Source organism: Camellia sinensis, chromosome 3 (genome assembly GCF_055761805.1).
Source record: "Camellia sinensis isolate YWXY chromosome 3, ASM5576180v1, whole genome shotgun sequence".
Classification (NCBI taxonomy): Eukaryota; Viridiplantae; Streptophyta; class Magnoliopsida; order Ericales; family Theaceae; genus Camellia; species Camellia sinensis.
In genome coordinates this window covers 120,311,974-120,328,294 of record NC_138963.1, presented here as the reverse complement: position 1 = coordinate 120,328,294, position 16,321 = coordinate 120,311,974, and positions in this window count along the sequence as shown.

The following is a 16,321-nucleotide window of genomic DNA, read 5'->3' as shown; positions in this document are numbered from 1 at the left end:
ACCCACTGAAATATGGTCTATGCATGCAAGAATGATAGGCTCCTTTGATAGGCTATAAAGAGAGTTGTTCTACACATGCAAGATGGACACCTAAAATGGAAAAATGGGCTCTGGACAAAGCCTATGTAGGTCCTAGAACCCACCAAAAAAGGCCTGAAACATGGCTTGGAAACATGCAAATAAGGTCTCCTTTGTTAGGCCAAAAGTGCTAGTAAACAAGACAAGGGGTGAGAGGTTCACCCCTCTCTGATTTTGGTGCTCAAAAACACATAATAACCACTGAAAATCTACTGGATTTCAGTGGTCAAAAGGGCCAACAAAGCTCAACACAAAGGCCCTAATGCATGGCTTAAAGCAAGATGAAATGAAGCATGCAAAGGGGTAGATGACCCCCAACAGAAAAATGGTCTCAAACAAACGTGTTAAGGACCTCAAAATAAGACTTTTTTTAGTTTATGAAAAAACCCAAATATGCTTGCAAACTAGGCTAAGAGATGGAACAAAACAATGCCAAAAAGAGGGAAATAGAGTGTTACCCTTGTAGCCAAAGGGACCAGCAGCTTCTGGACCGAAACAGCAAGCCTTCAACCTTTGAAAATGGGCTCCAAGATGCTTAGGTTGATAGTGGAGGTGTTGTGCTAGGAGGTGGTATGTAAAAGGGGCAAGAACTATGGAGCTTTGAAGCTAAAATATAGAGATAAAGGGAGAGATATAGTGTATGCCCATAAACCAACTTCTCAACCCTTGCAAAGGAAGAGGAGCTCTTCTTTTATAGAGGAACAAAGGTCCAAGCTTCCTCAAGAAGCTTGTGCAAAGGTCCAAGTTTCTTGAGGAAGCTAGAGCAAAAGGGGTCAAGCTTCTTGAGGAAGCTAGAGCCAAAGGGTCAAGCTTCTTCAAGAAGCTAGAGCCAAAGGGTCAAGCTTCTTCAAGAAGCTAAAAAAGGTTCAAGCTTCTCTTAGAAGCTTAGAGCAAAGGACCAAGCTTCTTTAAGAAGCCAAAACAAGGTTGCCAATCCTCCATACACTGTATAGAGGATGCAGTCTGTGCCTTCCAGCTGGCACAGCTAGCACTAGGGATGGCAATTTAAACCCGGCCCGACGGGGACCCGACCCTCCGATCCCGAATAACACGGTTTTTCCCCGAAAATTATCCCCAGAGGGCCGGGGATGGTATTAAAATTTAAATCCCCGATAATTTTCGGGCCGGGGACGGGGATAGGTTTTCCAGCCCCGGCCCCGAATGAGCCCCGTACATCCCTCGTATTTATTATATATAAAATATATTTCTAAATATCATTTTATTCTCTCTCTCTCTCACTGTTGAATCTTCATTCCACTCACTTATTCTCTCTCTCTACCAATCCTCTCTCTCTCTCTCTCCCCCTCCACCGCCGATCTTCGTCAGTCACCACTCTCTTATCCACCGCCGATCTTCTTCACTACCGATCTCCTCTCTCTCAGTGTCTCTCTCTCTCTCTCGCTACCACTGTCGTCGTACACCACCGATACCGCTGCCACCGTCGTCGCACATCACCGCATCTCGCTACCACCGTCGTCATACACAACCGATCCAGCTGCCACCGTCGTCGTACACCATTGCAGGGACGTGACTCACCGATCTCGCTCCCACCGTGGTTTTTTGAACAGATCTATGTTTTTTTTTTTTGAAAAGTCTTGATCTATATATATATATATATATATATATATTCGGATCTGATTTTATTGTTGTTGTTTTATCTGTTAGGGTTTTAACAGATCTGTTTTTTTGTAACAGATCTTTGATTTTTTCTGATTTTGTTGTTATGGTTTTATCTTGATCAATTTATATATATATATTCAGATCTCATTCTTAGCTTGTAACAGATCTATGATGTTATGGTTTTATCTTGATCAAATCAATCTCATATTGTGCTGGTTATTGTTTTTGTACGGGGATTGTTCGGGGTCGGGGAAACCCAATCCCCTTTTGGGGACGGCGGTGGGGGACATGACGGGTTCCCCGTCGGGGCCGGGGCCGGGGAATCTTATGGCTTCGGGGATCGGGGACGGGGAGGGTAGTCCCCGGCCCCGCCCCGCCCCGTTGCCATTCCTAGCTGGCACACACTCACAGAGACAGAAAAGGGGGAAGCTGGCCGACTAGTTGAGGTGGTCGGCCGACTACTCCCCCTGGTCGGCCGACCAGTTCAAAAGGTTCAAGTGAGCAAAATGTGGTCGGCAACCCTGATTGGTGGTCTCCCTAGTGAGTGCAAGCTAGTGGTGTGGTGGGAGACCAGTAATTGTGGCCCAAAAGTGAGGGAGACCAGCTACTTGACAAGAAAATCGGCCGACGAGAGAAAAGTGGTCTTCAAGGAGAAAAGGTGGTCTCCCACCCTTGTACCACCTTCCAAACAATGAAAATAGGGTCCATGCCAAAAATGAACCAAGACGGATGCAAAACGAGGGTTCGGGGGCCAAAACGCGCAGTGGGTGCCCCGAAAACTGACTGTTAAGCATCGAAAGTGGCGTGCGACCACGAAGGTAGTCTCCCGGGCCACAGTGTCCCTCTAGACAGAAGAAACAAGGTGTGTGCCAAAAACCGTGCCAAACGAAGAAAGTTAAGCGGTCCCGAACCGAGGTGCACGACCGACGGCTCCGAAAATCGAAAATCGGTCTCCAAATGGGAACAGTAGCCTACAACCACGAAACATAGCCTACGACCACTGAGAGATGGTCTACGAGACCTCTCCCTCCCTTCGGGAAGAGAAAATAGAACCTGGTTCGTAAATCAAGGCAAAGCACAAAAAGTGTCCCGACGTCCAAGGGTAAGGCTCTCTGCCGAAACTCCGAAACCTCAGAACGAGCACAACATACACCATCACCGAGCATTCAATCGATGACGTCGGAGTCTTAAGGTTGGTCAAAATGGGGTGTCTACAGCTGCCTCTGTTGGTCTCCATTGTATATGACCAAACCATCTCAATCTATTCTCTCTCAACTTATCTTCTATCGGTACTACTCCTACCCATTCTCGAATATACTCATTCATAACTCTATCTTTTTTAGTCTTCCCACATATTCATCTTAGCATCATCATGTCAATCATACTCATCTTATCTACATGTTGTTTCTTAGTTGCCTAACATTTCGTCCCATAAAACTAGAAACCCTAGCCTAAGAATAGAAAACAAAAAAATAGAAAGAATAAAAAATTGAAAAGAGTTAGGTTTTTGTAATTGGAAATCTCGTTTGACAAAACTCCTTTCAGTGGTAATTTTATTCGCTCGTTTGTTTCGGTGAGGCTACGAGTGTTTAGATGCAAATCCAACCCAAATTGTACCTATGCAGAAGAGTTTGTGATCTTAATTCTTTCATGTTTTCCAATATGCTGACTAAATATGGGGTCAACTTGCGAGGGTCCAGAGGGCAATGCTCCATGCCGGGTTTGGGGTAGCGCCACAGCGGGGACGAGGGGCAATGCTCCTGAAGCAAAAAGAAAAAATGTAGTCAAAGTTATTTGACCACTCGAGTGGCCATTTGTGCCTTCGAGCGAAGAAACAGATCATCCAATATTTTTGCAAAGCACTTGAACTTCTAGGAAGAAAGTTTTACCGCTCGAGCGGTGAAAGTTACGCTCAAGTGGTCAGCTCATATGTTTCATACTGCCTTTAGTCACACCACTCGAGCGGTGAAATGTATGCTCGAGCGGTCTACATGATTTTGTTTTCTATAAAGTGAGTTGTTTGTTATTTCTAGGGTTTGAGCCATCCAGATTTTCAGAGAGGAACAAGATACAAAGTGTTTTATATTGAAGGGTGCTTTATGAGTGTTTCCTTGATGATTTAAGAGTGATCGATGGATCCGTGTATTTCATATTAACATCATCAAGAGTTTGATTGTTTTCCTTTATTCACAAAAGAGAGAGCTGTTCTTCGGGAGAAATGTTTCATAGCTCGAAATACATTGGCTCGAATGTCTCAAATATCCAAAGCGACGTCGTTTTGGGCATTTTTTTTTTTCCTTTCTCCTTTCTTCTTTCTTCTTTCTTCTTTCTTCTTTCTTCTTTCTTCCTCCCGTTTCTCTCTCAGTCGTCTTTTCCAAACCCAGATCTCAATTTTTTGAGAAACCCAAATCCATTGCTATGGTGCTTTGTGGTATCAAAGTTTGGAACAACCTGAGTAGAAAAGACTCCATTGTCTAGACCCACCAAGGTCTCCAAACCCACAGCCCCAAAATCCATCATGTAACTTCCACCAATCTGTAGAGATTTACAAAACAAGAGAGAGAGAGAGAGAGAGAGAGAGAGAGAGAGAGAGAGTTACGCCATGAGTGGGAAGAGCTTGGTTTTGGTTTTGATTTTGATTTTGTTTTGATTTTGATTATGTGGGTTTGGTTTTGATTTTGTTTTGATTTTGATTATGTGGGTTTGGTTTTTATTTTGTTTTGATTTTGAGGTATGTTGTTGTCATTAAGAGATTTGTTTATATGCCTGATTTAAGCATGGGTTTTTATGCTACTCATCTCATTTCTGTGATTCATGAGACCCATTTGTTGAATGTTTGTTTGTATATATGAAAAAAGATATGGGTTTTGGGAGCATCTCTGACCCTTCAGCATTTTATTCATCAAATTTGTTCAAGAGGGAACATTGTTGTAGAATAAAATGATATTTAGACTTGAGAGAGAGAGAGAGAGAGAGAGAGAGAGAACTGAATGTGAGCTGGAGAAGCTTTTTCATGATCAACTCCATTGCTTTCAAAGAGAATTGAATCTAGACAAAAGCTTCACCCAAGAGAGTGATTTGAGGTATTTGTAGAAGATGGGATTTGAGATGGGAGTTGATATTGTGGTGGTGGAGCAATATAGAAGAAGATGAAGAAGAAGAAGAGAGAAACAGATGGAGGGAAAGAGGTGGAGAGAGGAAAGTCAGGCCACTCGAGCCTCGAAATAGTCGAGCTACCTAGCGAGATTGGTTCTTCGGTGGATTCTGAGGAACTTGGGCCTGAAACTTTGGTGCATTCTGGAGTGCCTCATCATTGTGGATTCGACATCAGCGTTGTGGATTCAACGTTAGACTAGACAATTCCGAGGTAAAGACAGTGGTGTAAAGAAGCACATTAGGGTCGGTTCAATTAGGGTGTGGATTCACTAGGTAATTAAGAGTACACTTGTGTAATTCTTTTTTGTCTTTTTAGTGAATTGTTTTGTGGCTTTAGCCTGTGATTTTTTTATTACAATTAGTTGCGCTCTAATTGTGATTTTTTCACGTTAAATCGTTATGTCGATATATGTTTGATTGTTTGATTGGGATTATTATTTATTGTTTAAAATTGAAATTAATCACAAATCAATATCTGAGAGATTTTTAAGATTTTTCAAAAAGAACTGAAAAACATTAAAACCTACTAATCTTAAGACGAAACCATCGCTGCCCTCATCTCCTCCTTCAAAGAGGAACTTTGACACACCTTCGGATGAATGGGCACAAGATGTCTCGAACACATAACTTTGAACTAAAGTGGCCAAGTCTCACACAAAGGCGCAATACAACCTTTTAGATGCTATTTTCAGTATAGCTTCCTTGATTGGATTATATAAGCCTCTAATGATGGAGTTTGAAGGCTCAAAAATTGAATTGAGATTAGGCTAAACTGCCTTAGGGTTTCACTTTCCATGCAACTAGCCTTAAAACATAAAAATAGACCGCCACCTAGTAAAATACCAAAAGACAACTAGTCTGCCACTTCGAGATGGCTAGTTCAACCATGTGAAAGCCTTCTTCAGTAGAGGGATGAACGGTTTTTCTTCGTGATTTTTAAGATTTTTAAGTTTCAAAATGTGATTCTTGGGCTTAAACCTTCAAAATATTTTGAAAATGCTTTTATTTAGTAATTAAATAGGGGAAATTATCAGAAATTCCTATTTACCAATCTATTACTCCATTTGGTCCCACATTCATTCTTTTGGATTGACAAGTCCTGTTTGGCATGTTTTGTGGACAGCCAGGTCCCATTTTGAATTTATGTAATATGTGTGTGGACAGGTTTATCCCTTCTTTTGTTTTTTTTATAGAGGTGTTTATTGGGATTGAATGCAGATTTTGTGGGATACATTTGCTGATCCACGTTTGGTAATTTGGATCTCATGTTTTGGGGTGTGATACATTAGGGGATGTGGGTGGAAGGAGTTTTGTGAACATTGCAACATTAAAATGAAAGCACAACGTGAACCTAACAATGAACAACATCGAGATTGTCGAATCCCACACAGCATGAAACAACGAGCCTCTGATCTATACAATGCCCAACAATGAACAACATCATGAACCCAACAATGAACAACAACATGAACCCAACAACGAACAACATCGTCAAATATTCCCTCAATCTATACAATTCCGAAATTGCAATGTTTTAATCATCGAACCCCACACAACATGAAACAACAAGCCTCTGATTGACGGATGAGCCAAAATCTTGATCTGCGGTGCCCATCCGATGCAGACTCTTCCTCTGCCAAAAGTCCGGCGTTTGAATTCCGGCAGTACTTAGGCATGAACAAACACAAGCAAAGTACCATTATTTTCTATGGGAGCAGAGACCCAGAAACCAAAGACTCTAAAATTGAATGGTTGTGTGAGAGTATTTTCCTCTATGATCACAAACCGGGTTTTTCTCGACTATTGGTGATCAAAGCAGACAAAATTGAAAAAATGGAAAATCAAATTGAAAGATAAACAAGAAGAGAGAGAGAGGGGGGGAGAGACAGAGAACAAATTAAAGAAGAGTGAGAATAGGCATGTACTCAGAGGTTAAAGCTGGTAGCATATGCTTCATCTTCATTTCTGGAATTCATCAGTTACAAGTCCATTGGTTTTTTCTCAAAGCCCATAAAAATGGCAATTCCGATGACTCTACCCCGGTGGCTATCTCCTAAGTGTGGTCTCTGTTGAGTTTACATTCAATTCCGAATCCAACGAACACCAAGGATTTGGGTTTCTATTCATCCAACCATTCGAAGATCTTACTCCACGGGCCGTCGTGTGTGGCGGCAATTCGAGTTTTGTTTGGTTTTTCCGACGAAAGAAACCTAGTGAGAATCACCGACTTATCGATCATCTTCCCAAACAAATCGAAGTACTCGCCTTCGATCTTCAAAGTTACCAAAAGTGGATAATTGTAACAAAACGTAGGGCCCTTCACCACTGATTCATCTTTTCAAATGGGAGATGATTGCCCATCTATAAATATGAATGCAAGTTGGATTTCTGGGTTGGTGGGTTGAGTCACGTGACAACACACCCCCCAACGTGACATAACCCCACTCACTCCATCTATTTCACGTCCCACATCACGTGTCTGTAACCTACACCGTCCAAAGAGAGTACTATTACCTTCTTTTTGGAACGTGAATCTCACACACCCCTTCCCGTAAATACACGCGGGTCTACAAACTCAAATTAACACTTTAATGGCAAAATAGTAAACAAACAATCCAACAGACTAAACGGTTTAAAAGAAAACAATTAGAACCACATGATCTACAAGATGACAAAACAGGATTTACTGGTCAATTCCCCAATTAAATAAGCTCCACTTTAAAATAATTTAAATTATAAAAAATAAAATAAAAAATAAAAAGGTTCAATTCTAGTATATAAATTTTGTGAAAATGCCATTTCACTTTATTTATCGAAAACTGACGAGCAATTAGAAAATGACTACCAAATCTTCATTTTGAATCAGATTTTGAAGAATTTTATATAATTAGAAAACTCTTTGAAATCTACGGTTTGAATTTGGCCAATTTTAGAAATAACTAATAAATTTACAAAAAGAATCGTGCAAAAACAAAACACTGTTTCGAGACTGCAAGAGGCAAAGGAGGGTATGAAAGGGACTAAACCCTGGGAATCCAATAAGGCTGGATAGGTCTAGAAAAGGTTGGTGGAGGTGTTTAGCTAGGCTAAAATCCATCAAAGGGCATCTGATTCCCGGTAAAAGGTGTTAAATCAAGAGTTCCATATTATCTCATTTTCATCATCGGGCAACTTTCTCAAAGCAATGTCATTTACTATAGTTAACCAAAACGGAGTGTCATATTCAAAATTAATGTTTAAAATTAAGTAAATTAAAATGCAATTATCAAATTGACACAAGAAACAAACCAAAATATAAAGACTAGACTGTAAATTGTTCTAAAACTTGTATATTTAAAATGGGACCTATTTTAGTGAAAATGTTTCAAAAAAAAAAAACAATATTTGTATAATATTACTCTTTTAGGACAAATGCACTCATTAATTTGTAAAGCTACCAATAATTATTGTTTGGAAATATTTCCCTTAAATCAAATGAAAAGTTATTTTCAGGTGAGTTAATAATTATGGGAAGCTTTGTTAATTATGCCTCTACTTGCACATATCTCACTTCAACACCAATAATCATGAGAATTAATGAGATTGACATATTTGGGTTCACTCCACGTTAGTTTATTCCCAAATTCTCCTATTCGGGTAACGGTATGTTTTTCGGGTACCATTTCAAAATTATCGCGAAAATATTATATATGTATTAAAAATATTTTTTAGTAATAAATAATTTAAACATGTAACATATTTAAGTATATAATTTAGCCATTTAAAGTTATATTGTTTTGTTTTCTTAAGAAAATAACGTGTATATATATATATAATAAAACAAAAAGTTCAGACGTGCTGTTCAAATCCACCGGAATTATATTTTTCGGCCAATATTTTCTGGTATTTATGGAATTTGCCGTACTCACTAAGAAGTTAACTGGCATGGTATTAGCCTATTTATATTCTGTCTTTTTTCGAGTATAGTATGATACATGTTTGACAACTATGGTTTCAAAAGGCTTCAAAAATTGTTAGATCATGTAAGAATATGTACCCTCCACAAATGACAGATTATCATCCCCATGTTATCTTCCAAATACAAAATCTAAGTCAATCACAAGGGAAGGTAAACCTTGACAATACCTATTAGTATATGAAAATTGATCATTAAGAAAAATTATTGCACTTGGATAATACACCTTAATTAACATACCCAACCCATATGTATTGATGGTATAATGGAGGACAAAAATAGGTGACATTAGACCCACTTTATAATAATAATAATAATAATATATACAATTGGGAATATCTTTGCAACTGAAAAGATTAAAAGTGCATGGCCATAAACTCATGATCCACATTCCCATACTTCTCTCCCCCCCCCCCCCCCCAAGATGATTTTGTTCATAGTATAATAATTAAAGTGAAGAAAACATTTTAGGTCTATTGACTCTATTCAGAAAACAAAAGTGTTTCAAAACAAAAATAAAAATAAAAATAAATAAAATGAAAAGAAGAATGAAAAGGAATAAAGAGTTTGGGTGAATTATTGCTACCAAAGAAGCCATATATATATTTGTCATGGATGCTTTTAGTCCTGCCCACCAACCAATGCTTTTATTTTTATTTTGGTGGTGTGTATGTTTCTATTAATCTTATTCCATAATGATGATTCTTGAAAATAGCTAGGCATTGGCAATGGCTTTTGATGAAGATCACTTTTAATTGAGATGAGAGAGAGAGAGAGAGAGAACAAAAAGAAATCATAGATTCTGTATGAAATGACATGGTCCCTCCTGAATGCGGTGGTTAAGTGAATTGTGTACACTGTCTGAGTTGAATACTTTTCTTTAATGAACAATAGCTTTCAACTTGGGCCTTTGCTGTGCTTGTGGTGGAATGTACACTAAAAAGTTCCACTTATGGCCGGACTTGGTCTGGCTGGTGACGTTCGTTTTACTTTCTTTGTGCCATTTGTTGTCGAGTAGCTCTCTCTCTCTCTCTCTCTCTCTCTCTCTCTCTCTCCCACCCACCCACCCGCCCATTTGCTATTTTTGTCAATTCTTGGAAAATAAATTTAATAATGTTGGGAATACCAAATTTTCTACTAAATAAATGACCAACTATATAAAATATTTGATTATTCATTTGATAAAAAATTTGAAATTTATAACATTTTTCAAATAAATTTTTTTTTCAATTGCGTGAATGAAACACATTGTGTGGTTAGTTTAAAATAGTGAACTTCTCTCTCAAAAAGTGAAGTCAGGTGTTGTTTCCATACTTTGAAAGTTTGTAAACAAAAGACCAATTTTCATTGATTTAAAATAGTGGAATCCATAATTTTAGGTGGGGTTAATACATTTTTTTGAGTATGAGATTATTTTGAGGGTTATTTACAAAGATTTTCTAAATTATTAAAAAATATCACTTTGACTTCTACAACTATAAAAACGCAGATGAATCTCCAAATTATTGGCAGACCCCTTCCGTTAAAGCACCGTGAGTTTAACTAATCTTTTGATATTTTTTAAACAACACTAATTTATATATATATATATATATAATGAATTTTTTTGTTTTATTATTTTTTTTTTAAATATTCTTTTTGTAAGAATATATGTACAAAGAATATTTAAAAAATAATAATAAAACAATAATAATTGATGAATGCTTATATTAAAAAAATTAAAAATAATAATTGAATATAAATATGCAGAGTGTTTTGTGCCTCAAAAATGTCAAAAGTTTAGTTTAATTCACAGTGCAATAATGGAATGAGTCAAAGTGGAAACGCCAATAGCTTTGGGGGTTCATTTATACGTTTTTATAGTTTAGGGGTCAAAGTAAAACATGTCAATAATTGAAAAGGATCATTGATTTATTTTTATAATTTAGGAAGCCAAAATGATAAGTTTTAATAATTTAAGAAATCTCTGTATAAATAACTCTTGCTTTGAAACAGCACAATCTATGTTTTCATTTTCTAAGAAGTGCATTAATTTCGTCAAAAATTGTGAACTCCACTATTTTTGACTAATTGGATGGTATGTTTTGTTCACACACTTTCAAAAGTATGCCAATTCTTATGTTCTCTCCACCCATTTGAAGGAGATGATAGATTTGTAAAACAAATCAAGTCATTTGAGCACATTTTAACTCGACTCAATTGATATATATATATATATATATATATTAAAAAGAGAATGGTTTCCCTTCAGTCCGATTAGTCCGTAATCAAACTGGAGGGTACTGTTGGGCGGGTCTCGTTTCGATAATCTGAACCATTCAATGTGTAGAACTCGTCGAGTACTATATGTCTGTAAAAAAATCACATTGATCAAATATTGATAGCTACATGATTAAATCAATTTTGTATTTAAAAAATGGACGGTAAATATAAACAATTAACAGAAATCTGATCTGATGAGATAATTATCGATATCCGATTAATGTGATTTTTTACAGAAATATAGTACTCGACGAATTTTACGCATTGAACAGTTTTCGAATTATCGAAACGAGATCCGTGGTAGGCCTCCACGGACCCAACAGTACCCTCTAATCCGATCACAGACTGGAGGAAAGCCCAACCCTTATAAAAAAAGAAAAAAAAAAAAAAGTCAATTATTTAATTACAATTTATCTAAAATCAACCAAACATATTGTCAAAGTAGTGAAAAAATTTTAAGATAAAAGTTAAACAATGAACTAGTCTCTCCCCATGACCCAATGGTTTATGTGGAATATGGGCAAAGTGAAAGGCTACAATTACTTAATTTTAACTCTACGGCAAAGGTTGGTCGGTGTGTCGTTTGTACTTCCCAACAGACTTATCAATCTGTTTCTTTGGATAATTTAATCTCCCCATCAATTAAGATAATCGCAAACAAACACAAATAAAACATTAAAAGTAAACTTACAAAAGTAAAAGTTACATATATACTAGGTCGGTAGGCCCTTGCAAGGCAACGGCGGGTCGGCTATGTTTTTATTTATTTTTATTAAAATTTATTTTTTATTTTATTTTAAGGTAGTATTTGTTTGTTGGAAGAGTAATATAGTGAATTAATCATTTGGTAGAGGTTAAAGAAGAATTAATTTATTTTAATTAAATGATAGAGGTAAAAAAAATAATGATTATTTGGTATAGAGGTTAAAAAATAATGATTATTTGGTGTGTACTACAGTATTATCTATATGTGTACATTTATCTCCCTCCGTCTCAATTTGTTGACCCCTTTTGAGAATTCCAACTTTGTAAGGGATATGCAATCATTACACTTAAATTTAAATTTTAAAATATTTTTTCTCTAGTGTCCTTTTCTTTTCAAATTTTTAATATATTTATAATTACTCAAAAGGAGTAATTTTGGAAAATCGAATGTTTTTTACTTTGACATTTTTTTCGTAATATGTTTTGTTTTTTTCTTTTCCCCTCTTAGAGTTTGTATGATGTCACGTGTAAATAAAATTTCTCATATTTTTTCCTTTTTCCCTCCAATTGTTGGATAAAAATACCTCTTATTTTTAAAAAAAAAAATAGCATGAAGTTCTTTTGAACAATTCAAAACATATTGGATTAATTTGAATTTTCTTATAAATGATATGCTCGACAAATCCTACAATATGAATGTTTGATTTATTTAATCTTCTACTCTATTCAATTTTGAAGAAAAATCTTATTTTGGGATAATAATCTCAACTAATACTTAATTAATTGAAATATAGGCCAAATATCATTAAATTTAGTGAAATAGAACGAAATTATTAATTTTTAAAAGTCTATAACACCATTTGTGATGTGTAAGAGTTTGTACGGTGTATAAATATAATTACCCAAATATGACCCCTCTATGAAAGTTGATTTTCCAAAATAACCCTCAAAATTCCACCCAAAACAAAAAAAAAAAAAAAAACAAAAACAAAAAGAAAATGGCAAAATGGAGAATTAAAAAACAAGCCAATGACAAAATAGGAAATTCAAAACCCTTACATAATTGACCCAAAAACTTTACATAATTTTTTAAAACCCTTCACTCAAGGTCATTCCACCAACTAATAAAGGACAAAATAAAAAATAGAAACACAAGTTAAGGGCAAAATAGGAAAAAAAAAGTACAAACCACCAAAATGAAAGAGATTCTTATATATATAAGAAAGACGTACCCAATGCACGAAACTCTTGCTTAAGCAAGATTTGGGGAAGGGTTGATGTACGCAACGTTATCCTCGTAAGCGGAAAGGTTGTTTCCGCGACTCGAACCCTGTGACCTCCAAGTCACCAAGGGATAGTTTTACTGTTACGCCAAGCCTGCCCTTCAGATTCTTATATATATAGAAGCAACAAAAAAAAATGGCAAAATGGAGAATTAAAAAATAAGCTAAGGACAAAATAGGAAATTCAAAACCTTTACATAATTGATCCAAAAATCTTACATAATTTCTAAAAACCCTTCACTCAAGGTCATTACACCAACTAATAAAGGACAAAACAGAAAATAGAAATAAAAGTTTAGGGCAAAATAAAAAAATAAAAAATAAAAAAAAGGGTACAAGCCACCAAAATAAAAGAAATTCTTATATATATATATATAGACATATACATAGCATTTCCCATAAAATAATATATATATATATATATACACAAATGGTCCTCAGTCTAGTTTGTACTACACCGAAAATATGATACATTATTGAAACAATGATATGGGAAACGAGCCAAACATGAATAATAATATGCATAAACGATTGGTAGTTTGAATTTGTATTTGTTGAAAAGTTTGAATTTTGTGTTTGTCGGTCGACTAATCAGATAATCGTTCGAACGATCAGTATAACATTTGTCTATCACAATTGTCACCCTTATCGACCGCGACTATCACCTTCATATCAGACAACCAACAAGCCAAAATTCAAGTGATTTCGAACAAATTCATATTCGAACTACTAATCGGTGCTGTAATAAAAGGATTAATAATTAAAGTAATTACATAATTATAAATGTACGAATCTAAGAAAATAAAAATTGGTTCGCACATCATAACTTTTGCTTACACAGATACATACACTTGCACTTTTAAATACAATTAGTTTGAATTATTCACATTTATATGTGTTTTTCCTTATATGTATACCATGAACGAACAATTGAATAAAAAAATATTTTTATTTATATTTTTTTTCTTATTGTTTATAATATATAGAATATTATAAGAAAATTTGGTGATAAATCTTCTTTTATGGGTGCATATGAAATTAGGTCTAATGATTGATTTGCTTTTGTCATAAAGACATAATTAATAAAATATGTTGATAAAAAATGTAAATCACTGTTTTAACATTTTTTTTTTTTTCATTTATATTTTTGTACTTATTCTATCTATGCTTTCTCTTTCTACTTCACCACCCAGAGTCACTAACAACAAAAGGCCAAGGATAGTAAGAAACAACAGCAGACAAGTGGACAAATAAACAAATAGATGGACAATAAATATGAGTAATATGATTTTTTAAATTGTTATTATTCTTTTAAATAATATAGAATAAAGTCCAAAAGTTTTAAATTTGAATATATAACCTAAGGAAAAAGAGTGAGACCCCAGTGGGGGTGACCCCACCACCCTCACTGTATAATGATTGGTCCATTTTTTTTATTATTTTTTTTTTTTTAGTCTTCCTCTCACTGCCCCTACATATATGTGGGGTGCTGGGGTCCCCCCAACGGGGGTCTGGAGCACTGTTGATAACCTAAATGTATATACATATAAGTATTATTAGTATAATTAAGTTAAGCAACCGGCCATTTTCGGACTCAAACTTCCAAACTGTGCACATTAATCTTTGGCTTACACAAAGGAAGAATTTTAAAAAAGTGAAAAGTCAAAAACATAATTTTTAAATGATGGAGGAATAAGATTTAGTTGCACAAGCTGTTACATAAATCACTTGTACATCTTTTTAAAATTACTTTTCTACTCTTCATTTTTTGATATTCCCCTAAACAAAATGAATGTGAAAGGTCTAAGTTCAATTCACATCTAATTCGTTTTACTACTTTTTGCTTACTATTATATCACTTGCTGCATCAGCAACATTCCAACCATGGCCGGCTTCGCCTGCTTTAGGCCCCCAACTACTTTACAGTCCTTATACACTTCATTCATATTATTAAAAAATACATTTTCTCTTAATTAATAAATAAATAAATAAAACTTCTAAAAAACAAGAAAGGGCTTCTACAAAGCCCCATGGGGGAAACTAAAAGAAAAAATAATATTGACCAAAAACTAGTTGAGTTTGGACTAACCCTCTTACTTTGAATTGTTTAATTTTATCAAATGAGAATAAAGATTCCAATTTTTCCAAGAAATCCCAAATTTTTATTCTGTTTGATCTTTGGAGACCATAACACCACCCAAATAAATGAATCCTCTTTGTCTAATGCCCCCAACAAAATAATAATTTACCACCAAAAAAAATATTCTTTTCCTAAAAGGCCCATAAGAAAAACTTTCATATCAAAGGCTAGAAAATAAAAACCCTCCCTCTATGGTAAGTGATAAAAAATAAAGATAACTTTGGACACTTCAATAAAACTGATAATTGTCACAAAAAGAAAACTGTTATATATCACTGGAAAATTTACAAGACTCTTCACCTGAAATGCAGTTTTAAATCCTACTACTTTGTAAAGGGTCTGGCTTTCCTTATGGACTCATAAGACCCACCGCAGGTCCCATTTCAACAATTCAAATTGTTCATTTTGTAAAAAAAAAATTATGTATATCATCCACAGAGGTCAATCAAATAATTATAGCATGTTCAATTTATCACATTTGTATTTAAAAAAAATGAACAAGAATATTTTTTAAAATAGACCACCCATCTTTCTGGTGACAAACACGATAAATTGAACATATTATGATTATCGAATCAAATTGATTTTTGTATAAACAATATACATAAAAGGAAGCCCAAAATTTTTTCTTTTTTCTTTTTTTAATACAGTGAGTCGCATATATACTTCTTCTACAGCACGAATACAAAAAGATGAAATAAAATAATCAAACAAATCCAAGAATAAATAGCATCTCTCTTTGTGAAAAAATGTTAGTGCTGAATTCACAGTATTGATATTTCAAGACAATAAAAATTGGAATATAAACTTTGGCTATGAATATTATGTCTCAAAGCCAAATATGTTGGACTAGGATATGGCTGTGTTGCTCCTGCTGCTGTTGAGTGTACTTTTTAACTCCCAGCCATGTTGCGTTTGGTGCTTGGCATATAAAATCCAGCACCACTTGTTTTACTTATTTCTTATCTCACCTTTTTTCCCCCACACAAATACTGAAAATCTGAACACAAAACCTAACCGACTATAAAAATAAAAAAAAGTTAAACTAACTTCGTTTGGGAATATATTTTTTTAATAATTTTTTAATTTTTTGACTAAAATATTATGTAAAAAAAAAATTAA